This window comes from Sturnus vulgaris, chromosome Z (genome assembly GCF_052056855.1).
Source record: "Sturnus vulgaris isolate bStuVul1 chromosome Z, bStuVul1.hap1, whole genome shotgun sequence".
Taxonomy (NCBI): Eukaryota; Metazoa; Chordata; class Aves; order Passeriformes; family Sturnidae; genus Sturnus; species Sturnus vulgaris.
The window spans coordinates 13,119,971-13,146,150 of NC_142283.1; the positions used below are offsets into that span (position 1 = coordinate 13,119,971).

Here is a 26,180-nt window from a genome sequence, read left to right on the forward strand (position 1 = left end):
CAGAGAAATGAACGTATAGTGCAGAGGTCAGTAAGGCCATCTAATCTATCCAGGCACCCCATAAACACTTTAATGAGTTTACTTGCATTCACTGACCTTGATCATAAACTGGGCTGAGAGCTTTCAATTCGTGCAGTGTGTAAGAGACACTACACAGCATTCAGCCTGCTGTCTCCCATTCCCTTGGAATGTGCATTGAGCTTATTAGGAATGTTTTAGATCACAAATTAAGTCCTTTAAGAGAAAACGGTTGTCACATCCCAGCTATGACAATGATGTTGACAATATTGGATAGAGCTGTAAAGCAGAACAGAGAGTGCTGGTTGTTTCTACAGCTGTCAGGAAAGATCCCCATCTTGCTAGCTTTTTACCTTGACTGACTTCAATTTTTGTAGCATTGAATCATTGTGTACCCATTTTAAACATTCTGGATGCTTTAAACAGACTTGTGGAAAAAAACACAGATAAACACTCTGCCTTGGTGAAGAGTGTAAACAGAAAGGAGTCTGACCCTAGGAGGTATTTCCACTTGCCCTTCTGCTCTCGCAGCCTAGAAGAATTTTTGTCAGCTCCAACAAAAACAGCAGGGATGACAGTAGAAGTTTATATTTGCCGGAGGGAAATTGCCCTCTCACAAGTTTCTCCACAGATTCTTTCTGCCTGAGAGCTGCAGGGTTACAAAGTGACTGAGTCAGCCCAGCTAAATCTGAAATTACAAATTCCAGAGAGGGGCACAGACAAGACAACACTTGAAGCAATCACTGGAACTGCGGTACACTTTCTATGCTTCTTCCTCATTTTGCAGCAATGCCATATACAGGAGCAACATAAAAAGCTTGAGTTTAACCACACTGGAAAAGCATAGAGATCTGCAAAGCTTTGCAGTCATCAGTGCAAGTGTTTGCTTTGTTACCACCTCCTCACTGTCTGATTATCTCAGAAGCTGCTATGCCATTAGAGACTGTGGCCCTTCTTCCCCCTTATTTGCCTGCTTCACACCTCTTTCCAACATATGACCTTACTCTCTTTTCAAGTCTCTTTGTAAAAACACTTCCTTTCACTATGCAGGACAGGTAGCATCTCTGTGGAATTTCTTGCTTCAGAATTGTTTGGATGCAGCAAGCGAACATGTGTCAAAGAAAAACCCTTAACAATTCTATGAAAGAATAATCCATGCAGTCTATTAACACCGTGGGACCACATTAGGAAATCGTTGAGTTGAATTGCTGAAGACCAGAATAATTGTCTGGGTAAGCATTTTTACACTTATTCCTCATACTCTTCCCCATTCATAAATGACTGGCTACTCTCTGAAACAGGGTAAGTTGCAGGACGGGGCTCTCAATTTAACTGGGGCCAGTTGCTTTTCTTTTTGCCTGTGACTTTTTGAATTGTTCCTTACTGCTACTAATGAAAGCAGAATTAAAATAAGTGAAAACTTCAGCTGCAAACTACGCCCATAAATGATTACTGTTTGATTTGTCTTCCCTGGCTAGCATATAATACTATCATTACTTTTACTGAGACATTAAGTGCTTCACAACTGTAAGGTTTGCTTTAGTGATACATATGCCCAGCAGCTACAAGGGATCCCAATATGACTGTCGCATCTAGGTGTCATTATACCAGAAACAAAAAATATTACTGTAAAATTTTATGTTGTTGTTGTTGTTCACTAAGGTGAATGCCTAATTTTTCTCTTCTGAATTTTCCCTAGAAATTGAAAATAAAACTTCAAGAAACACAGATCACAGATTTAGCCAGCTTCCCTCCTGAGAAGGTAGGCAGGCTCTAATGGCCCTCTTTGAAATGTCTTCCATCCTCTTAGATTCTCTACTTGTTTACTGTACTTCTAACACCTTTGTGGTTTGTTTCAGAGAGTGAATGCTTGGAAGAGATCTGCAAATCAATGAAACATCTAGAGGTATAATTTTTTTTTTCATTTTTTAAAATTAATGTACAACTTTTCTTGGCATTTTCAACTTTACAAAAGTAAACTGGAAATGTTTTTCCTCTGATTAGTTTTTTTCATTTTTTTTTTCTAATCCATATTGCCTACAGCAAAATACTACCTGAAAGATCTGAAGAGGTGTGGCAGAGACCAAGCTGCTAGCCAGAAGAGTAGATCTCAGTGGACTGAGAGGCTCGGTTTTGATGGAGCTAGCATAATAAATGGAGTTGTCCCTACAGATCAGGTACTCATTTGCAGTTAATATCCAATGTCTTGGTCTTTGCAGCTCTTTGAAACATTGCAAGAACAGAAACTCTCAGTAAATAGAGAAAAAGACTGCACATTTCGAGGATCATGTCAGTAGTGCTCTTGCTAATGGCAGAAGGAAAAAATGCTTTGTATTTACCACTGCTTCAAATTTAGCAAACTTTACTAAGTGGATCAGCATGATTCTGTCACAATTTCCCACTAAATTCATGCTCACATTTTAAGTAGTCTAAAGGGAGGAAGAGAGAATACACCCCATGACTGCAGGGAATTGTAATTTTCAACAGAAGATGTACTTATTAATTTAATTCATCTTTTCCCAGGCAGTTATACTCGACAAATAAAGCAACAGCAGTGTGTAGATCTCTTTTATGGCAACTAGATTATTGCTGTTAACCACTTTGAAATGTGGGAATGGTACTTCTAAATTTATTATCAGAATAATTAAGGACATACATAGAACTGATGAGAAGTGATGCTGTTCTGGACATTTCAGAGCATAAACGTATAATTCTTTATTAGAATCACAGAATCTATTAGGTTGGAAATAACTTCTGAGGTCGTCAAGTCCAACGTATGATCGACATGTCGACTAGACCAGGGCATTGAGTGCCACATCCAGTCTTCCCTCAGCCACCTCTGGAGACAGTGACTTCACCACCTCCCTAGGCAGCCCATTCCAATGTCTAATCACCCTTTCCAGGAAGAAATTTCTCCTAATGCCTGACCTAAAATTCATCTGGTCCAATTTGGGGTGATGTCTTCTCATCCTCTCTCTAGATCCCTGAGACAGATCCACCCTCACCTGGCTACAATCTTCTTCTAGGTAGTTGTGGAGAACAGTAACATCACCCTGACCCTGCTTTTCTTCTTTAGCTGCATCCCAACAGACTTGTGCTCCAGACCCTTATCCAGCTCTGTTTCTTTCTCTGAACTCTCTCCACCATCAACATTCTTCCAGAGTTTAAGGGCCCAGAATTGGACACAGGATTAAGGTATGGCCACACTGGCATTCAGTACAGGGAAAGACTCCTTTCCTTGGTCCTGCTGCTCTACTATTGCTGACACAGGCCAGGACACTCTTAACCTTCTTGGCTACCTGGCCACAGTGTACAGACACTCCTGACCAGCACCTGCATATCCTTTTCCACCAGGCAATTTTCCAGCCACTCTGCCCCAGCCTGTAATGCTGCTGGGGTTGTTGTGGCCTGGGGTTATTTTTATCCTGACATTTCTCTCGTCAGTGTTATCACTGATGACCTGCACAACCAGCAGTGGGTAGTGATTAGTGGGCTGGATTATTCCAGAGGGTCTTATGGTAGTATCCCTTACTGCAGGGAGGTAGTAGACTTCCCTATGGGTTGGGTCTGCTCAGCACAGATGGCCCTCAGCTCCCCTTAGAAGGGAATTACCCTGTTAGCTGTGGCAGTGATCCATCTGGTTGCCCGTGGTAATCTGGGAGACCATCCACTGTTTACATGGCACAGAGGTGTCTTTTCCTTTGTCTTCCACTGCTAAAACTGGGCTTGAGCACTCCCTGCAGCCACAGACCTTGGCAGCTGGTGCTTCTTGGAGATCTCGGTCTGGGTCACCATTCTTCCACAAGCAAAGGCTTTCAATCATTTGTAAAACACTGCTGGGTTTATTCCAGTCAGTTCCAAAGGCAGAGGGCACACAGCATTCCTTGTAATGATCAGTTCTTCTGGTACTAACAGATGTTTAATTTGTGGCAAAGTGTCATACTTGTGTCTTCCAGAAAAGCTGTGACCAGAATTATTCACCTTCAACCTAAACAGTTCAATAAGAAGAATAGAATAAAACCTAGTAATCAGCCAACCAATATTTTTGCTTCTGCAGGCTTTGGGTTTCTCCAGGGTATCAGAAGGGAGGAAGATCGCTGGTGCAGGAAGGAAGCCATTCCCATATAATTACTGAAACTTGGACTCTATTTAACCCAATGTTGTTTCAGAATATCTAGTTACTGTTACATTTCTAGTCTTTGGAGAGCTCTGGGGTGCTCTGACTGGTCGCTGGCTCAGTGTGACAATTCTGACTCGAGCATATAAAAGCTATCATATTATAAATATCCAATAGCTTTGATTTGATAGCTATGCTGCCCATGTATAAAATGATCAATGTTCTGTCTTCACACTCCCATTAAAAAAAAATTGTTACTGCATAATAACCAAGGGCCTGCTTAGTGAAATAGAGCTGATTATCCAGTGAAAATTGACTTTTCTTATTAACAAACCCAAAGAAATATAAGCTCTGCTTTGTAATACAGCCATGCTCTCAGACATAATATTTTAAACCATTATATATTGTGCAGTTTAACACCTTCCAAGAAGCAGTAGTAGCCTTTTTTGTAACAGTAGCAGCAACCACTGTGGCAAAAATTATTTGAATGTTTCTGTTTCAGCCTTGGAAAGGGCTTATATGCCTAAAAGCCTCTACTTTCTTCTGATTATATTGTTTTTTCTAATAAAATGTTTTTTTCTATAAGTCTCACCGGATTTATAAGTCTTTCTGATATTTGCTAACCTGATACTGGTCTAGCAGATTTTAATCTATATTTTTAATGCAAAATGTCAGGTCAATCGCAACATGGTAAAAAAGACAAAAGAAGACAAAAAAAGTAGCAAGAATGGGTCTACAGCTACATGTTATTTGGAGTCTTAAAGACAACATATATACATTTGTACATATTCATGTATGTGTATATAAAAAAAAGTGACTTAGCTTCTGAAATCCTTGATCCTGCGGGCAAAAAGAGTGGGAAAAAAAAAGTCCTAATGGTTAGTGGGACCAAGTAATTGAATCCAGTGAGCTATGAGAGGTTTTAATGCAGCAGCTCACTGATATGTTTCTTTTATTATAAATGGCCTGAAACTATGAAAAACCTTTACTGCACAATATAGTGATTGTTCATAAAGAGAGAATTTTCTGTATTTTCTATTCTGCAGAGGGTAAAACTAATATTAAAATCAAGATGTCTGTATTCAGTTGTTCAATCCCTTGACTTACATTTAGAAAATATAATAATATAACAATACCAGAAAGGAGTAAGAATTGTGTTTATTTTGCTACACATGAATGATTTCTGCATGTGCACAAGAGTCTGATGTGCTTTTGATTTTTCATTCATCGCTAGGGATTTTAGCGTTTTTCATTGCACCATTGTTTTCAATCTCAGCAGAAACACTGAAATAAATTATCTGTCTTTGAAGTGTAAAGTATTTGCAATGCTACTTATGACTGTAAAGCAAAAATGTAGGGAATTTTTTCCCTGAGTAAAATAAGGTATGTGATCAGTAGGTAAGTGAGAGAAAATCAGTCAAAGAAGGAAAAAAAAACAGGAAGAAAAATTCCAAAATTTCCTAGAGTCCTTCTTCAGTCTATCCCAAATATAAATTTTTTTAAAGAAGAAAAGCTTATAAATGTACCTAAAAATATCAAATTGAGTATAATTTTGTTAATATTAATTTGAGTGTAAACAACATTTCTCTATATCTGAGTTATTTATACCTTTAAAATAACATTCTGAAGAAACAAGCAATGTTACTTTTGGCAAATGCTTATGTTGTTGCTAAACTGATAACAGTAGTTTGTGATGTAATTAGGTTATTTTTCCCACAGGGATATAAATACTTACTGGGTTTTGTACTCTATAGGCTTGGAAATCAATTATAGAACTTCAAGTATGTGAGTTATTTACAGATTTGAATTCAAATTTTCTTGCAACTCATGTCCCTGTATATTTAAATCAAAATAAATTAACTTGCTAAAAGAAATCAGAATTTTGAAAAAGGAACATATATGCATATATGTTTTGGGCAGCTATATAAACTACTTTATACTGTAAGCAAAGTTTTATGTCGAAAATAATTTATTTTCATTGCTATGATTACAGATATTTCAGCATATGTATTAAGCATTATTCTTCTGTTTAACGTACACTCTATAGTTGTATTTTTTTTTTACTTTTGCTGTTGTTTTCTATTATCAAAAGTAGTAATTAACGCTGATTATCAAGTTGCATTGGCTTGGAAGTATTATAAGTATTATGCCTAGACATATTCTTTAACTATTGTTTGAATTTACTTGCCATCTGCAAGAGAGATGTACATGCAGAATATATTTCTGAATGAAAGCTGGAGTATTATTCTTTTATCTTTTGTTTTGCTTTGTTATAAGCTTGTAGCAATAAACCCAGTTCATTACCTGAAGCTAGCCTTCTCAGTTCATAATTCTTAAAATAAAGACCACAAATAATGAGTATAATTTATCTGGAATTTTAGACAGAAAAGGATGAGTTTTCTTGGCTACTGTTGTTTTGGATTATGTCCTCAGGTATGTTGTTGAAAGTTAAATAATACATTGAAAGATGGAGAGTACTAAATAATGCAGGTTTGCAGGGTATGAGTTTTCTTATGTTAAGCGAGAGATCATTCTTTGTACAGAAAGTTGTAACTGGAATAAAAATAAATAATTTTTTATTTTAGTCAATAAAAACAATTCATTATGTTTCCAAAGTAGCTATCATACATGCATGCTAGATAAATGTTCAGACAGCTCTTAAAAAATGCATTATGTATGCATTATGTATTATGTATCAACACGTGAACAAACACAGGAAAAGATAATTTATTTTGTGCCATACTTGAATTACAAAATACTTATGGGAGAATTTACCTTCTTTATAATTTGATCAAGTAGCATTATATTGCTTAAACATGATTTCTTCAAGACCTCTGAACTAGTCTGCACTCTTTTTACTAATTCAGTGTCATATCCCTGCCTTGATTTGTAACTCAGATAAAATCCAATATTTAGAGTTAACTGCAACAATAATGTTTGTATTTCTATTTCTGAATGAACAAAAGCATTCAATATTGTACCAAAAACGTTTTTTATCCTTTAGAAATATAGGAATATAAGAAATATAGTAATGGTAGATGGCTGAATAGTTGTTTCTTTCATGCTAACACTTGAGCTCATCAGAGTGGACTGTCCATGGCTGAGAGGCCAGGGGCCCCAGGTGCTGGGCCATGTTCCATGGTACTGTTAACCCTTTAGGACACACCTCTCTTTGGATGTTTACCAGCTGTCAGTGGATCAGAGAGTTCCTGGACAAAGCTGAGGGACTAGGGCATGCCAGGACTCATTCCAAGGTGTCTTGGTGTGAGCAGTGTTTCACAGCCTGGTTTTGTGATCAGATAACCACCTCTGCTTTTTACTGCTCAGGAGCCCTTGAGTGGCATGCACCCATTCAGAATCTCCAGCTCTTTGGAGATTATCCTGCAGCATTTTTAGTTACCAGGGTCACATGCTGAGCCATGCAGTCCATGCTGCCCTGCCCCAGTTAACTACTAATAACAATATAATCTTTAACTCAACAATACTGAAATATTGATTAACTGTCTCCAAAATTTTTGATTAACCTTTAAGGTGCCTCACAGATATTCACAGCCAGGCTTCAAGTTCTGGGTTTAAGCTTCTGATGACACTTATGTCTCTTCCAAATTCTATTTTCTGTGCATACTTTATGCTTTTCTGCTTAATTTTTTTAGGGTAACACCTGGATTTCTGTATTTTTTTCCAATATTTTCCCACCTATCTGGCAAAAATATTTGCCAGATATATTTACATACTAAATATTTCACTCCCACATGCTTTACTTTATTTCTAGAGGCAAAGTTATTTAAACATGCTTACCCAAATTAAGTGTAATAATTTTTAGTTCAATACATAGAAATTTTCCTATTAGCAATTCAGAAAGCACAGTTTTCCAGACTATATGGTGTTGTTTGATAAGAAAGCAGGAAAGAAGCTATTTTCTGATTTAATGATAGATTATCTTCTTTGACAGTTTTCTTCCCAGTTGAAAAAAAGATGTCTTGGAAAATACTGTCTTCTCAAATTCAGCACAGATTTTGGTAGGCAGATAAGTATCTAAATATTATTGATCTCATAACTTTTTCTATGTTCTTCAGGGTCAATTAGCAGAGAATAATTCACAGGGTAACACACACATCACAAAGGAAAGCCTTAAATTTAAAATGTTGCTTGTATGTCACTGACAAACTATAGATAAATTTTGCCTATGCTCATGACGAATCTTCAGTGTCAAAATACTTTTACCGAAGAAAGGATTTCCAAAAATCAATATAATGTACTTGTGATGGGCATGAAGACTATTTCAAGCAATGTCCTGGTGCCCAAATGAGATCATTCATGCAAACGTCCTTTTCTGTTTTCTTCCCCTTTCCCACCCTCCTCTGGGTACAGCCAAATTAATTCTTAATTAAATTAAGAATGACACAGAACTCACATATTTCTTAGAGCACTAAAAACATCTGGTAACTATTAATACAATTAAGAACTAGACCCAAATAAGTGATTTTTCTTATCTGATAAATATTGCTCAATTTTTTATACTTTAACTTTTATACTTCAAGTTTTTATACTTTATACTTTAACTATAATTTTTTATACTTTAATTTTATACTTCAATTTTTTATACTTTAACTTTTTTATACTTCTTTCTTTATACTTCAATTTTTATACTCTTTTTATACTTTTTTTGATTTTATACTTTTTTTGATACTTTAACTTTTTATACTTTAATATTTAAGCAAATAACAGCTGCATAACCATTTTCTTTATGCTTTTTTCTAATAATGAATACCGACAGTTTGCATTGATTTATTTGAAATAATTATTTGCAGTGTATACCATTTATGTTTTTCTTATACTTACTTGAATGTACTTACCTGTGCTTCAGATTAATATTCACATTATTCTGTGCATGTTTGGTCACACAGTGGTAGTACTTGACATTCAGCTACTGCATATTTTAAGACATATGGGAACTCTAATGCAATGGGCTAGTGCTGCCTTCTTTGCTCTCAGCTAGAGGCTGCTGGAATTCATTAAAGCTGCAGTGCCAGATAAATGCCAGATAAATCCACAGCCCTGCCTGCTGGAGCACTTGGTCTCCAGGGAACCTGCGTGTCTCCTTCCTACTGATGGGGTTCACGCCAAAAGGAATGTTACACATCTGGATTTGAATACGGTTTGATGAACCCAAACAGCTTTGCATGTTTGTTTTTTTTTTTTCTGGTGGAGATATCAAAGTGTTTTAGGGAGAAACACTGATGCTGCTATTGTCTCTGTTAGATGTTTTATACCTGAAGTCACATGGGTAACATGAAATATACAGGTAACAGGAAATACATCTTAGCTGAGGATCAACTGAACAATTAATAGTCACTGAGGTTTATTATTATTAGGTATACCTAATAATATATTTATTATTTACAAGAATCAGAGATGATCAAGAGCGTGATGTTGAGCACAGTTTTCAGGGAATGTAGCAGCTGAGAGCTTGCAGTTTGGTGATGGGGTAAAGAGGCTGTGGGACCTGTTCCTGTACTGCACAATGGTGGGAGCTGTTTTATTGTCATTTCATAGAGATGGTAAAGCACAGCCAGTCAAAATGCATCAGGATTCTTCTTGGTCCCCACACTGACTGAGAGGAGCACAGGTAGCTCTTTTCCCTAAAAAGTTATTAAGCCTGTTGGTAGCCTATGAAGAGCAGAGCAGCTCTTGGTTCAGCCCGCCTCACTGCTATTTTCTGTAAAAGACAGTGCATAAATACAAATGTTTATATTTTCATTGGTTTTTTGTTTGTCACATGGTTAAATAGATCTGAAACATATAACTGAAATGTTGGCAATAATAGCTGAAAGAGGACTAATTTCCCTAATAACTTAATGAACAAGATAGGGATCTTCCCTAGAAAAGGACTGCAAAATTTACCCTAAGATATAAAATTATATTAGTTAATTATCAAGGTTTAATTAAGGTTTTCTCTTTTGTGTTGTGTTTGTAATTTCTTTCTAACTCAGTTAAACTTCATGGCCAAAGAAGGGACTCATTTTATATGCAGTGAAAGTCTTGGCTCTGAGTTTATAGATTGTCTTCCTCAAAGGGTCCTTTTCCAAATCAGAATTTCAAATAGGTTCACATTAAAGACAGAATTCAAACTGGTGAGTCTTCCTGTAATTAACTGTGATAACACAGGGGATGTGGAATGCCCTTTAAAACATAGCTGTAGGCTTGCAGCTGTCTTTCTGGGATGTACTACAGTTCAGTCACTGCAGTATGTATTATGATTTAACAGACCAAAAAACATTTTCAAGAGATTGACATGTGATGTGGCAAAATTCAACCAGCTGAGAAAATAACCAGCTCTTCTCAAGCTTTTTAAAAGCGTGAGCAGTCGTGTTGACATTTCTAGAGTCTGGCTAAAAGGCTACAAATTTGACTTTTACTAGCCACAAGTGAGGGTTAAAAAGATACAGGAATAGCCAATCAACTTCCATTTAGTATTTCACAGAGTAATGCACTAAGGTAAAAAAAATCTAATCAGTGATTACAGGAAAATGGTTCCTTTGCCTCCCAGCTTCCTCCTCCACTGCTTACAACAGACTGCCCTCAGCTTGTGCTTCAGCGTTATCAAATCTGTATGGTTTCTCTATTCAGAATAAATAACAGCCTGCAGGATGAACTTGCAATTAAAATGATAGGTGAACTTGTTTATTTAATCAAAGAAGCACACAGCTGTAACAATAAAATTTGCAAATACCATCCACAGGGAGATGTAGACAGTATGCTGAGGATTCATAAGATAATATAAGGAGTTCTCACAACAAACTTGGTGATACTTAAACCAAAGACATCCTGAGCATGAGCCTTTAAGAGAAGAAAGAATACATGCTTTCCTGAACACTGCAGCAGGAGCTCCACGAGATGGGAGCGAGCTGGTAGCAGAAGAAAATGTGTCAAGAGTAGATGGATTAATTGGCCATAACCCACTGCCTCATGAATGCCAGGGGACAGCAGCAATGTTGGGATTGCCTTGAGGTTCTTGCCCTAATGAGGAACTGTGGAATAAGCTTCCTGTCTGCATTTTCCTCACGGGAGTACTTCACCCTCTAATGCTTCGGGAGTTTGAAAAGACAATGACTGATAATGTCTGACTTAAATTTAGATTCACAGGTAACAAAGCCAAAGCTAAGCCTATTTCTACCTCATTTGGATTGCAGTCTTAATCATATTTATTTGTAATTTCTAGAAAAAATCTCTGAGGAGGTCTGCGTTCTGTTGCATACTTATATATAAGATTATAAATACTGAGGCAATAATGTTTTCCTTAGAGACAGGTCAGACAAATGAATAGAAAAAATCATGGTGAGAATTTTCTGCCTGAGACTCCTGAGGCAGCTTTTTCTAACCTGAGATACTGTCCGGCAAGACACTTTCCTCAGTCACTCTGTCAGTGCCTTAAAAGAAACAATGTTGAGGACTACTCTGCCCACCCATCTGTGTGAGTTTTTCTTTTTTTAAATCACGAGTGTATCCTGCATTTTTAAGATAGCACTAGTCTCTGATCTGGAGTTAAAATCTCTGTGTGGAAAGAAAGAAAATAAAATGTCATAGATACTCTCTCATTCAGATATTCATTTCAGAAGAATATCTAAAGTTAGCTTTCCCCTTTATTTTGTTTATTTTATTCACTTCAGGCCCACAGTTGCAAAAATATTTATAGGGAGACTACTGTCTTTTCTTTTGTTTCCCTTTTTCTTTTTCATCTTTCGAATCCCTTTTACCCTTTTTATTCATCAAAATGCTGTCATAGTTACGATTAATTGCAACAAGGCATTTTTTCCTCTGTTGCACAATGTTTTTAGTATTAAAAGAAACTCGGCTGGAATAACAAGAATGCAATTACGTATTTTCAATATTTATTGGAATGCAGTTATACCTTTTAATGACAATTTTCAAAAAAATTGGACATGTGTACAGACAAAAGTAGTACTTACAAAATAATGCAAGGAAATTAAGCATTATTCTGCATCACTATGTTTGGCAAGTTTATTATATAGAAAGCACTTAAAAAAAGTTACATAAAAGAAGCTTTCCATAACACAATAATTTGTATAAAAGAACCATAAAGAAATATTTTTGTCTTTTTCCACTTCTTAATGTGGCAAGAATAACAATCTATGGGGATTTTTTAAACCTTTATTTGGCTTCAGTTTATCATTTCGCAACTTGCTGGTGTTATTTCTTCCTCTGTTTTTTTGATTTGGTTTGTTTTTTGTTTTTTGTTTTGTTTGTTTGTTTGTTTTTTGGTTGGTTTTTTTTGGTTGGTTGATTTAGGATTCTTTGTTTGTGGGTTTTTTTAAACTGAAACATTAGGACTTGACAAAGCAAAGCATAACTAATGGAAAATGTTGCAACTCTGGATGAATAAACAGATCAATTTCTTAAAGGGTAAGACAAACCCTGCAATGCATTATCCATTACTGTTCTAATAACTCTTACAATCTATCATTGTGACAAAAGTACAAGCTATCTTCATTTTTCTGAGCTGTGGACACTTTCTACACCTAGTGAAATCTAGTTCACATCTTAGTCTGTGCAAACTGCAAGCACTGCAGAACATGGAATTAAATGTTGGTGTCACAGAAAAGACTAGTAAAAAATTACAGGAGATTCCATGATATTTAAAATACTTGAAAATTGAAAACTTCAGTGAGAAAGATTGTAAATGCAGGTAAATGGAACTGCAATCTAAGTGCAGAGACCTTTTCAGCACAGGGGCCTTTCAGCTGCATCCCTGGAAAGAGCCCTGTACCCCCCTTCCTTGAGTGGAGGTGGGAATCCCTCTGCCATCTCCAAATGCACCATTTCTTTCACCTATTAACAGGGCTGCAATATATGCTGACTACTCTCTGGCTTGACAAAAATGTGAGGATCTCTTATTTTCACTTTTTCTATCCCTTCCAGTCTTATCAATTTTCATATTACCAAGTCACTGCAGAAGAGGGAGCGGAAAAAGCACTGTGGAAGAAAAGGGGCGTCTATGTGAGAAAAGGGAACGTAGAAAGAATCTGGGGAAAGGTGACTATTGGATTTCAGTCAGAACGGGGGAAAAAAACTTTCCACCTGAAATCAATCAAAATTTTCATTCAATTCCTCACTTCCTTCTTATTAGGACCCTAAAATTCATCTTTTGTCTTGCATGAAACACCCAATTCATCACATATGTGTGTGTGTGTGTTTTCACAAAAATCCACCCTCATGCATGTATGCACGTGAACTCGCTACTTTATATCTCAATTATTATCACTAAATATCCCAATGTGAATTACAAACACTTCTATAATTTCATAAAATGAAGCCAATGGTTTTCATAAATTGATACCTAAAGCTTCAGCCAAGAACAACGTTAATTAAAAAGGACATTATTGTGTTAAATATTTTATACAGTTTATAGAGCCCCTAATTTTCCTTTACGTTTTGTTCCAATGGCTCATAAGTTATTTGTACTTTTATTAATTGCTTAATTTTTAAAAATCTGAAACACAAATTTTCTAAAGCCTTGAAAGCCATATTCATACAAAATTGGACATTTCAGCCCTTGCTTTAAAGTGTTTGTGATCCAGGTATTCAGAAATACATAAATTCCTAAAGATGTATCACAGTCTGAAAAGTATTGAGGTATAAAGGCAGAACTGGAGCATAAACTGTGAAATAGGCAGCTATCATGTTTATGCATTTCTGTCAGTCCTATTGTGAATTGCTAAATGCTTTTGAAATCTAGTCTTGTAAGCCTAAACTTAGGGGTTTTTAAGAAGAATATTCCTAAGGGAAGCATTAAAGAATTATAGTGTATCTCCACAGATCATGAATATATAATGCATGACATTATGAACCTCATTCTTAGTTTAAAGTAGGTATTTTTGAATTTAATACTTTTAGTTTGTTAAAAATCAACAGCTTTACAGATTAGTTTGCCTTTTAATTTTTTATCACAAAACCACAGATATCAGACTGTTATGCAGTAAGTGACTTACAAGCTACTAGCAGAGTATTGGTATAAGCAAGATAATAGGCATTTGTCCCCTAAGGTCAATTTTTACAGTGTTCATCAGTTCTAAAATCCAAACATTCTAGTTAAATTATATAGCAATGATTGCAATGGCTAAAAAACTATTTCCTGTCTGCTGCTGAGGTTTGCAAATTTAAAACAAGATTGATACTCTCATGGCAAGTCTATTTTCATACACAGAGGGTAAGCTTTGGATGTTTTAGGCCATTTATTCAAAGAAAGAATTTATGGGAATATCTCGTCCTCTACATTAATATTTCAAAGTCTTAGAATGCTTTCAACAAGAATGTTGGTAAAGAAGATCTAAAATATAGCAGGACGTGTCCTTTGCCTTAATTTTTCTCTTTTTGGTTCCCACCTTCACTGTCTCTGACAGAGGGGAAAAATAATTACTAATATATGAGAGTATGGAGACTGATGAGGGTTTTTTAAAGACTGTCAACAAGCACATGTTTTAAGCAGAACATTCCCCATCTAAGCACAAAATCTCTTCTGCCATAGTTTATTGGGATCCTCATGGATTCCAACTCCAGTATACTTTCTGCTCCCTGCCAGTGTACAAAAAAAACCCCACTGAAATACACTTTAAATCAGAGATAATGAGAAGCTTCTGCAGAGAAAGACAGAGTAGGAAACCAGAAACTGACGCCAGAGTGAGGAGATTAGTATTAAGAGCAGCACCATTTGGGAACAGTATCATTTTGGGAGCTGGTGAAAGGAGTCTGAGATCAAAGTAGCAAGCTGTCATAGACATGGGGGAAAACAGGCAAACCAGTGCATTAAAAGATTTGACTGTCAGAGAAAGAGAGAAGTCTTCAACAGGATGACAAGCTAGAAAGGACAGACAAAAGAGTGCAGGGAAGAAGCAGAAGGAGAAGAAAAACAGGTTCAGCTGGAACGGGTAGTAAGAGCTCAAATTCAGTCAAGGACACTTTCCAAGATCTAATGGAAGTCTGTATCCTGGAGCAGACATCGAGGTTCTTACAGTTTACTATTGCCATGTTGACAGCAGCACCTGAGAAAAGTGTGGAGAAATCACGGATGAAGAGTCAAGTTGTGTTTCCCACTCTCGGCTGTAGGGTGTAACAAACACAATGCAGTCCAGTCTCCCACAGCTCTACTGACTCATCTTTCTGGAGACTGAACAGGTTGTAAAACTACTGATGACTTATTTCTGGGTCACTGCCAGCCCCAGGAACACATTTTTGGAGTCTTGTTCCCATTTTAATTGTCTTAAAAACAAACAACCCAGACTGAAAAACTACTTCCTATCAATAAATGTGAGGCAAAAGTGGCATGGTCTGTGCAAACTTGATGAGACTTTTTGTACCTTTGCATCACATACCTGTATCAGCACACAGATGGATCAGGCTGAATTCAGCTGTATAATGAGCAAAACTGACCTCTAGAGCCCCAATTTCTTCTGTTATAGAATTAAGATTGTGCTACAGTGAATGGGAAAGACTGAATTCATAAAAGCAACGATAAGAACTGAAAGATGAAAAATGGGGAAATTAAGGAGAGGAAAGTAAATATAGAAAATATACTTACATGAAAAGATTAGATACGAGGGGGAAAACTGTGATAGAAATAACCTAAAGAAAAAAGCAATGAGCTTTTAAAGGTACACAAGGAATAAATAAATGTCATGAATACTTAAAGAAAGGAAAACATAATAAATTGTAAATTGTGATACAGAAAAAAATGAAGCAAATACTTTTACTCAGAGTTTGGAAAGAAACACAGTGCTTTATTAACAACATTTTACAGGGATCCAATGAAATCTATTGCTATCTGAGGACAACATTAAAGAGAATCTGTTAGAATTAAGTAGTTTTACATCCACAGGTCTGTATAGCATTATCCTACATTTTTAGTAAGTTAGCTGAAGGAGTTCTGGACTTTTCTTACTGTTATTATATTAATTAGCAAATCAAAGACATTCTAAAGGGTTCAGAAATTCAAGACTTCTCCAATGTGAAATTGTGGATATTTATGTCATGCAAGGAAGAGACATAGAAAGGCTAGCATGGATTAAAACTAAAATGAAAATAATATAATCCAGGTCAACTGACACATTTAAATGGAAAAAAAAGCTCATGTAAGTCAAATCAGATTCAATATTTGGCGAGATTAGAACTTTGCTTGGTAAATTTAGTGTACAGATAAAATTTTTATGAGGCTTTTGACTTAGCATCTCTTATCCTTTAATTAGCAGATAAATGATAAACAGTACAACAAAGCATATATTAAAAGGACAGATAATTAGATAATTGATTAGTTGCAAAATAACTGGCAATATAGATTTCTTATTAAATAGGGGCTGTTTCTAGTATTAATAGGATTAAATAGTGTAAACCCTCATATTTCTAAGTGTGTTCAGAAGTATATATTACATATATACTTCTGAATGAAGTATCTATGTAATCTCATGAGGGCGTTGCAATCTCTATGCAAGCTCATGGAGGTTTGTGTAACTCATAGACAAAGGTAAAGGGGAACAAACTAAGAATGGAAAAATGCAATTATTTTACAGAGGAACAAAAATTCTTTCCTTCTACATTATCTAAAGCCAAAATTCAGTATGCGTTACACAATGAGAAACCATTTCCTTATAGTAGGAAGTCTGTAAAAGAAACTCAGTGTCATTACAGAAATAAAAAATTAATTCCCAGTAAAATATAGACACTACATAGTTTAATGAAACCCAGAAGGAACAAGCAAGGAGGAGGAATAATGAAAAGCAGTGGTGATTTTCTGCCTCTAGATAGCACTGGTGAGATTGATACTGGCAAACTGCCTCCTGTTCTGCATACTTGTGCATACTGCATACAGTTCATTTTTAAAATGCAACTGAAAAAATCTGAGATGGTATAGAAAAAAAAGAACTGCAAAATTATTCCAGGCTGCGAAATATTCAGGTGAACAAGGACTTAAAAATATCAGTCTGTTTACCTTAGCAAAAAAAAAAAAAAAAGTCCGCATGGCAGGTAGCGTGGTTGCAGTGTATAAGCTCCCTCACAATGTACTACAGAAATCTTTAATCTAGCAGGGAAAGATGGAAACCACCAGTTAGAAATGGAAGGCAGGAAAATTCAGAATAGAAATAAGATTTAAAAATTTAACAGCATAAGTAAATAACAGCTGGAACAAACTCCCAAAGGGAATGATAGATTGTTCATTGCCTAGTGCTCTCAAATAAAAGCTGGGCATCTTTTCAGAAAATGTGCTTAGTCTCAAGTCACTAAAAGAAATATAATGTCCTGTAAAATGCAGGACATATGTGATTAGATGATCTAATGGTCTCTTTTGGCATTAAAATCTGTCAATCAAAGGTAAGACTGTAAAATATTGCTGTTCAAAATTGGATTGTAACCCTCCTTCTACCACTCAATATGCCTGGATTATATCTCTCAAATCAGTTGCTGACATTGTTTGGTCAATGCTTGGTGCTTGGATCTCCATGTTATATTCTTGGTTACAAATAAAAACAATGCAGAGAATTTCCTGGCACCTTTATCTGAATTAGCCTCTGGGAATTTCAAAGTAACAGATCTTAACTTAAAGCCTATGACCAAAGCAATGATTTTTGTACTCTCAAGAAGATATAGATAGATTTCATGAAAGTGTACATTACATAATGACAGTTTAAAGACCAAAAATTCTGTCAGTTGGATAGTAGATGATTTTGTTCAATGATCAGGACAATGAATCTATGGATAGCCTACACTTACAGAAGTCTCTGTAAAACATATGCTCAACATCAAAAAGACTGATGCTGCTGCAATTCACAGTAAATTTTTTACTTGCAAGTAATACAGGCCCACCTTTGTTGGATTTCACACTACCCTGGTCATAATTTGAGAAATGTCCTCTCCTCCAAGTCTTCATAAATTGTAGGTCATAAAAAGAGAAGTATTAAATGTATCCTAGTACACTATCTGGAAAAACGTAAGCTAACTAAATCTGAACTAATGTGAAGTATACAACATCCATTTGTTGTGCTGCTCTTCTGGACAAAATGCTCTTGGGATCAAACTCAGCTTCCCAAAGAGGGGGATCAGCTGAATGGACTAATCGAGTTTTACAGCTCCATCAAGGGTTAACAGTAATGTCTTCCATTCTGCTCAGACATGAATATAAGATAAGCTTTAAATTATTTTCTCAGCAATGGATATTATCCATTTTTTATGCAGAAAATCTTTACCTCTCACCTTGTAAGGGATTTTTGCTGCCATTCATTTGTCTAGAAATCAAGTTATTAACTGACAACAAACAATTGTTTCTTTTTCATCAAAATTATGCTATTTTAATGTATCTGTGCATATAGTTGAACATTTCTGTTGAAATAGCAAATTGCATTTATGCAGCAGTATTACTAAGACTGGGTCTGTTATTCAAATTCAAATATTCTAGCAATCTTCTCCTAGAAAGGCGATGGTACACTTGGCAGGCACCCTAAGGAGATGTAAGAATTGTCCTATACTTACTTTTCAGAACAATCAATCAAATTATGGCAAGTACCCATGCAGAGGCAACACAGGCTGTTAACACACACAGCAGATTTTTGGGATGGTCTCTACACGAGTGTGGTACACAGAGAGGGCTAGGAGGCAGTGGCTCTTTTCAGTACCAGAATAACAGGAACTTTTTATTCTTCTTTAATCAAGTGCAATCTCAGCTTTTATAGCTAAAGTCATTCTAAGTGTAGGGTATTTGCTTCAGAGGATTTTTGTTTGTTTCAATTTTTTTTTCTTGGGGGTTTGTTGGTTTGGTTTTTTGAACATGTATTACTGCTATTTATAGCTTGACAGCCTTAGCTATGCTTTGATTGTAAAATACTCTTTGTTTGAAATAGATCTGACTGACTATGAATAAAACTTGAGAAATTTCTTTGAATAAAAAGCATAATATCTTAAAATGTTTTGCATCTTGACAGGCTAGAAGAGAAGATTTTTCCCATCAGTTATTTTCTCTAATAATTTTTCTCTTCTAAAAGATATTTTGACTCATTTGTTAAAATTTATTATGTCTACTTTTTCATCATGATCATCCCAAGACTCCTGATGCCAATACAGAGGATGTAGTATGAGTGAGGAATATGGGCATCATGTGAGAGCTTAGAATAATAAAGCATTCCCTTAGAGGTTCAGTTCCTAGGAAGACAAAATCTTGAGAAGATTGCATGCACATCTTCAATTGCACATTTCTAGATTGCATAGCTTCGAACACATCTAAAATGCATAAACCATGACATGTTTAGAAATGCACAAGATAAAATGAGTTTCATGTAATCTGTCATCTGGGTACCACAGAAACCTCCCCTCCACTTCCTTTTTACCCCTCTTCCCACATGTCCTATGTCAAATGGAGGCGTTCTGGTTTATCAATAAAAACTGTCTTAAATTAATAATTCAGCCTCCTTTTGCCTTTTCTGAATAGAAGCCAAGGCAGTGTCAATTATCTGCAGCCACAGTGCAAGCTGCTTTCTTTTGTTGTAGCTTTTCCATTAGTACCTCTAAACCAACCTTTTGTTTAATTTGTTTCACGACAGTGCTTTAAGAAAGGGCTTCAGCTCTTAGAGACATACACTGCAAGATGACAAGAATGACATGCATCAAACCAAAATATTAATGACGTTATGTAAGAGACTCACATAACCAGTTTTCCTTAGCAACAGCATGCACACCCTTGAAGTTAGACTTTAGTGGCTGAGCCTGGAAAAGAACGCTGGTACATGCTGCATTCCCCATCTTTATTCTAACAATCACTGAACAACCTAGCCCTCCTTTGACATCATTCTTCTCCCACATTCGTTTTGAAAATGACATCATGCAGGAGAGGGAGAAATAGGAAGCAAAATAGAATTCTAATGAAATTAGTGTTCCCAGTTTCCTGATATGCATAGTTTTTATTCTCATGGTGGATGCATTACAACAATAGAAAGTGAAACCTCAGAAGAATAAGTCTTCTATTAGGAGCAAAATATTTTATCCTAGGCAGCCTCCAAGAATAGACATACTGGTCTTGCTCAATATAATAAAGGGGCACAAAAGCCAAGCACAAAAGCCAAGCAAAATGCCAAGCCCTAGTGCTCTTTCTTGCCTTTTAGGTTGTTACCATTACAATGTGATAAAATATACTCATATGGGAATTAAACACATAATCTTATAGGAAATAACATCTGGCTTGCCTTGTTCTCAGGTCCCAATGGGTTAATTTGTTTGCTTTTGCTCAGGAATGGAAGACTTGCATTTGAAAAAGCAGCAGGAAAATATTTTCTGGATAGTTACAAAAGTAGCACCAGTAAGTAATCACTCAAAAAAATCGTGTTTCTGAGACCTCAGTGTTCCTGGGTATCTCTATCTGCCAACAAGCATTGACAGGCTGCAAATGCACTTGGCTTGAGACCTCCCTCTGGAGAGCACAAGTCATCGTAGAGCTCCTCCACAGATATCAATCTTTATCCCCGAGTCCTTGGCATCTTACACTGCTCACACAGCCCCCTAATAGTAAAGCCATGCCCCAGGGAAGGGACTGTTCAGTGACGGATATTAAAAAATCTCCAACTATTCCTGAAGACGCAAATTCTGTGTCTATTACTAAAGTAAAGAGGTTCAGTGGAAACAGAAATTTGAATTACAAAGACATGCCAGCAAGTGCTGTAATGCCTGTGCTGATGCTGTAGACCTACATATAGGGAGCTGCTGAGTAGCAGAAGAAAATAGAGCTGTCAAATCACTTCCTGTTTTTAAAATAGTACATTTTGCTATTTTAATATCTCAGGAAGCATGAAAATGAAGATAAAAATCTCCACCTACTGCAGATGAAAAATGTCTCTCGCTTGTTCTGACAATCAGCATTTTAATATAGAGATTTGAAAAATCCCAAACCTGAAAAAAATGGTCAGAGAAGGAAATATTTTCATCTGCGTCCTAATATGCTTAAGTTGCAATATTTAATTTTCAGTTTCGAATGGTACAACAGGACTTCCAGTCATATGGGGAAATGCTCACCTGCTTACCTGCCCACCTCCTAGCTCCTGAAGAATTTGGATTTCTCCTCCCTCTTCTTTACTACACTTGTGAGGGCAGTAGCAAGTGACATGAAGATTCACAGTTCTTTTGCTGTTAGTTGGATGTACCTGTATATTTCTACATGCCTGCCCTGACAGAGGCAACATAAAGTATGAGGGGTTTTAAGTTGTCTTGCCTATAGTTGGTGAAGTAACACTGCAGAAAAAAATCTTCAGGTCTGGTGGTAATACCAGCCCTTCAAAGTGATAATACCAGCCCTTCAAAATGAAAAAAAATTCGTGCTTCTTTCTTAGTCAGACTGGTAATTTTTAGGTGCCCAAATTTAAACTGTTCAGACTTTTCAGATACACTAAATAATGCAGCTACTTAAAATGTCACAGTTCACACTGTCAAAATTAAAAGGCTCCTGCTAGTTCTGAACTTTTGAGATCTGCACTTTCAAGAATTATTGAATTACCTCTGCACAATCTCTAATTTAATGCTCTTAACTTAAAAATAAAAACTTAAGCACTTTTTCTCACAGTCTGTATCTTGCGACATAGCTGTAGTATAAAAAAAGTGTTTAAAAAAAAAAAGAGTCAAACTCACAAGGAGCTTCAAATGTTAAAAAACCTGACAAAATTAAAACCACCTCTCCTCAGCGTCAGAATCCCATGTGGGTTTTTAACAGTATAGAGCATTATCTGTGTCCACAGCACATATGTGGTAGGCAGGTACATACACTTAAAAACTGCCATCCTTGAAGCCTTGGAAATACACTGAGGATGCCTACAATAAAGGTTATCTTTTGCAGATAAGTGTTACCTGCATTTTTGAAGGGCAGAGAGGAAAAATTACAAAGCTAAGCATAAAAATATGTCTGAAGACACAGCCTAGCACAGTATATAATCAGGCTGAAGCGGACATGGAAAAGTCAAAGTCTGGGACATTCCCAGCCATTAGCAATGTCCTGATGTTCTTCAGGAAAACACTGAAGACTACAAGTGTACTGCTCACAAAGAGAGAACTGTAACTTTGCAGTCTGCTTTCTGTAAAGATCCACATTAATTGCAAGCCGCCCAAGAAAGAAAAATATGGTTGTATTGGGGGACAAATGTATAAGGAAAGTAATATTTGCCAAATGGAAAACTGAAGTTGGCAATGAACTTATTTATTCTGAATAATAAAAAAAGAGGACTTGTAACATTTTGGCAAAACTTCTTTTGAGCCAAAACAGAAATAAAAGCTTTCTGACTTTTTTAGTCTCTTGAGTCATTTTCATGTGCAGTTTAGGTTGAATAAACTGTATATATAACTGTATATATAAGGCTTGACTTTCAGATGAGGGAAAAAAGGTATCCTCAGAACTATGAAGGAAAAAGATTCAGTGCTACAGATCAATGCATTGAAATTTCAGGGCTCTGGCATTTCTTCAGCAAGAAAGAAAAAGCTTGCAAACAAACAGGAAAACAAGTTAATGTACCTCCAGGTGATTCTTCTAAAGAAAATGAGAAGAGAGGCCTTCCTGGTGATTTGTCTTCATTATGCTTTTATTTAGCTGGTCTGGATACAGAATCATAGAGTCTGACAAACTAGCACTCACCTTTATTACTTCAGCACACAAGTTTTTCGCCCCTCCATACAGAGACTGAACCAATGTAATTATGGCTACAGTCTCAGGTGAAAGATAACTAAATCTAAGCATTGTGTTTTCACATATGTATTCATCAAAAGAAAATTTAAAAGGACTTATTCTTCTGTCAATATCCCCCTACAAAAGCAAAGTTCAGTCCATATTAGGAAAAAATATGTAAGAGAACAAAAGACCAAAAGGGGTAAATTTACATATATGGGTTCAGCATAGCAAGCTGTGCCCTGAATGACAATCCATTCAAAGCCTTTTGATGTGACATTCCCAGCTCATGAAGAGCTGCAATGCTGTCTACACTATCCTCTCTTTCCTTAGCTTCAATAAATTGCATTTTAAATAACACTTCACAGAGCCCGAGCTCCTTTATCATCAGGATCACAAAACCTCAGTGTAAAATCAGGGCAAAACACCTTCCTCCAAGCTTCCTGGGGAAGCTGCTGTTCCAAAATTTTCACCTTTAAGGCAACCAGCTCTAGTTCCAAGGCTAGCATCCAGCCATGGAAACCATCCCAGCACCAGAATCTTGGACTTTCATTGTTTTCACAAAAAATATTTTTTCCTCAGAATATGTAACCCAAAGACACACACCTCTTACATTTAATACCAGTTTTTTTCTAAAAGACAGCTCAGTAAATTTATTCCATGGCCATATGTTAGTCCTTATAAGAACACTAGTTTCCTCTAACTTCGTCCTTGCCAATATCTTGTTAAAAGACAAAAATATTAAGATATAAATCTTTCCTCAAACACTGACAATCAAGAGAGTGGTTAATTAATCTTTGAGAAGAATCTTCTTTGTTTAGCTCTTCCCATGCCTGTGCTTAGTTTTTCATCTCTTCAGTTTTTTCATCTGCAAATGTTCTTCAATCCAGGGACTCCGTTAGTAAGGTTCTTTTCCATGTTCCTCCAGATATATGTTCCATGATACATGCTTCTAATTCTTTTAAAATCCAAACTGTAGCTAGTGCTATCATGTGAATAATTTAGAAATTCTGTATCAGTTGAACTCTGACAATGCTTAGCATATTTATAAATACATTCCACATGAAATGCAGTATTTTTCTCTGGGATATTTGCATTTTCTGATTTACTCAGAGATGCTTATATGCATATGTGCATTTGGTGGATTTGAGCCTTTCAAGTCCATATGGCTAAAAACAAATAACATATGAGCTGAAGATTCATAGCCTGGTCTTCAAGTTATTGACTAAATTCCAAAGCCTTTAAAAAAACTATAGAAAGACAAGTTTCTGCCACATTCAGACATTATGTCCTGCTAGATATTTGCATTGGCTCATCTTATTGGTAGATTTATATCTAGTTTTATTTGCCATCTTTTATGATTTCCCAGATAGTTGAGAAAACAAGCACACACGTATGCACATAAAACCAGGAAATATGTAATAGATGTAAAAATTGTGATTTGAAGAGCTTACTTCATTCTTTCTTGTTTTGTTGTTCCTTGTAACCCGAAAGTACTGTCATAAAATTTTTTAAGTGCATACATCTGCTGTGTGTGAAAAGAAACATTAGAGGTATTAGCAAAACAAAACAGTTTTATGAAGAAGGCACGCTTGCTTGAAAATGTATAAATAATTTTAATCTTCTTTGACTAGAAACACTTAGGTATTTGGTTGTGGAAGAGGAAATAAATCAAGTTGCCATTCGAAGAACTCAAGGTACAGAAGATGAGGGAAACAGATCAGCAGAATCATCAGCAACAGCTCTATAATGAAATTGTGACAATGACTGGGACTTCTCTGTGTCACTAACAGTGAACTGCAGCGACTTCCTGAAAGACAATTCTGTAAAATGGCAGAAAAGCAGTCAGCAGTCACTCCTCTTGTGTTCAGACACAATGTCTTCCATAATACATGTATCCTGCCAATGATGAAAAACACCAAATATGTCCCTGGTTTGTTGTGCTCTTAAGATTACATGTGACTATATAAAGTGCTTTTATGGAATTGAGTCATCCACTTCAAGCAGAAGACAGCTATAATTTAAAACATTCAGTATACACACATTATTACTGTCAAATATCTATGGCTAGCAAGGATCTCCTCCTTCAAGATGTCTTTAATGACATGACATCAGGTAATTGACGTGCTCTCCAGCTGAAGGCACTTTGGAGGAGAAATCCTGCTATGAATTAGACATCCTCAGGTTGATGTTTTATCACTGTCAGATTGTCTGTGGCAGATCTCTGAAGATAGTCTCTGTCCACAGCACTCAAAGAAGGAATTAGGTAAATGGGTAACAGAGAACAGAACTGATTTGTATGTTGAGTTTCTGAAGGAAGGAAAAGGAGATTGATTTTTTTAAGAAAGGAAAGACACTTCAGACTTGATTAAAAATTTGTTTCTTTGTTGATCAAATGCAGTTTCATAAACACTGCTTCTTATCATTCATTAGATCAGTAGTTGTTATTTGTCATACAATGATAACAATTGCAAACAAGATAATGTAAGTGCAATAGAATTGATTGAGTGCTTAATCATAGGCAACTTCTCTCAATATATTTCTATTGTACTCACGTTCATATCAGGCACAGAAAAGGAAAAAATAAGTAAAGTTGAGCAAATCCATAACAAGATTTCAACAACTCATCTCAACTTAGCGGCTCTGAATGAGAGTAGATTAAATCCTTTAGTTATGGTTTGAATTCAAATTAACCTATTTTGAAATAATCTGGTATCATTTACTTGCATTTAACATTTTGTTAATATGATAGTGACTGCATTTTTAAAATTACTCTGTTAATTTAATCTTTTAAAAGGAAAAAATCTGAGGAAGAAATTCTATAAATCTAGGCTGCATTAAATATAAAACAGATTTATGTTCTACTTACTTTTGGATTATCTGCAAACTTTTAAACTAATAAGAAATTTAGTGAAAAGAAGATGAAGATTTTGTTCAATTCCTATATTACAAGCTTATCAGAAGCTTACAGTGCAGCTAAATTTACTTTTACCTAAAAAGAAATATTCTGAAAAATTTTATGGATTAAAATAATATTTAATTCCCTGTACTTTAACCATATAAAGCATGAGTAAACACAGAACTCCCTGAGAAATGTTATGTATTTTTACTTTTATCGTTTAAGAGTGAAATTTCTTAATAGGCCTGCTTTATATTCCTTTGTTTTAAAGTCTTCTTGGTAGGATTTGTATTTTCATATAGAATTTAAAATTCATTGTAATAAATTCTGTTAAAAAAATAATTTCTGGAAGAGTGCTTACTGTTGAAGTTCAATCCAAATTAGAGAGTTATTTATTGCTTGAATGCCCTAAATAACCAAGTGGAACAGAGCTGCAGATCTTTAAAGAAGCC

The 26,180-nt window shown here is 35.9% G+C and overlaps 2 long non-coding RNA genes across 6 annotated transcripts in view; one reads left to right on the forward strand and one right to left on the reverse strand.

The window, feature by feature from the left end:
- LOC148219683 (uncharacterized) overlaps positions 1–26,180 on the reverse strand; it is a 143,386-nt gene that overhangs the window by 67,247 nt on the left and 49,959 nt on the right. The gene's annotated exons all lie outside the window — the stretch shown is intronic.
- LOC148219684 (uncharacterized) lies at positions 1,196–1,924 on the forward strand. Its single transcript, XR_015799493.1, has 3 exons — positions 1,196–1,250; positions 1,718–1,780; positions 1,878–1,924. It is a non-coding gene; the product is annotated as an uncharacterized LOC148219684 (long non-coding RNA).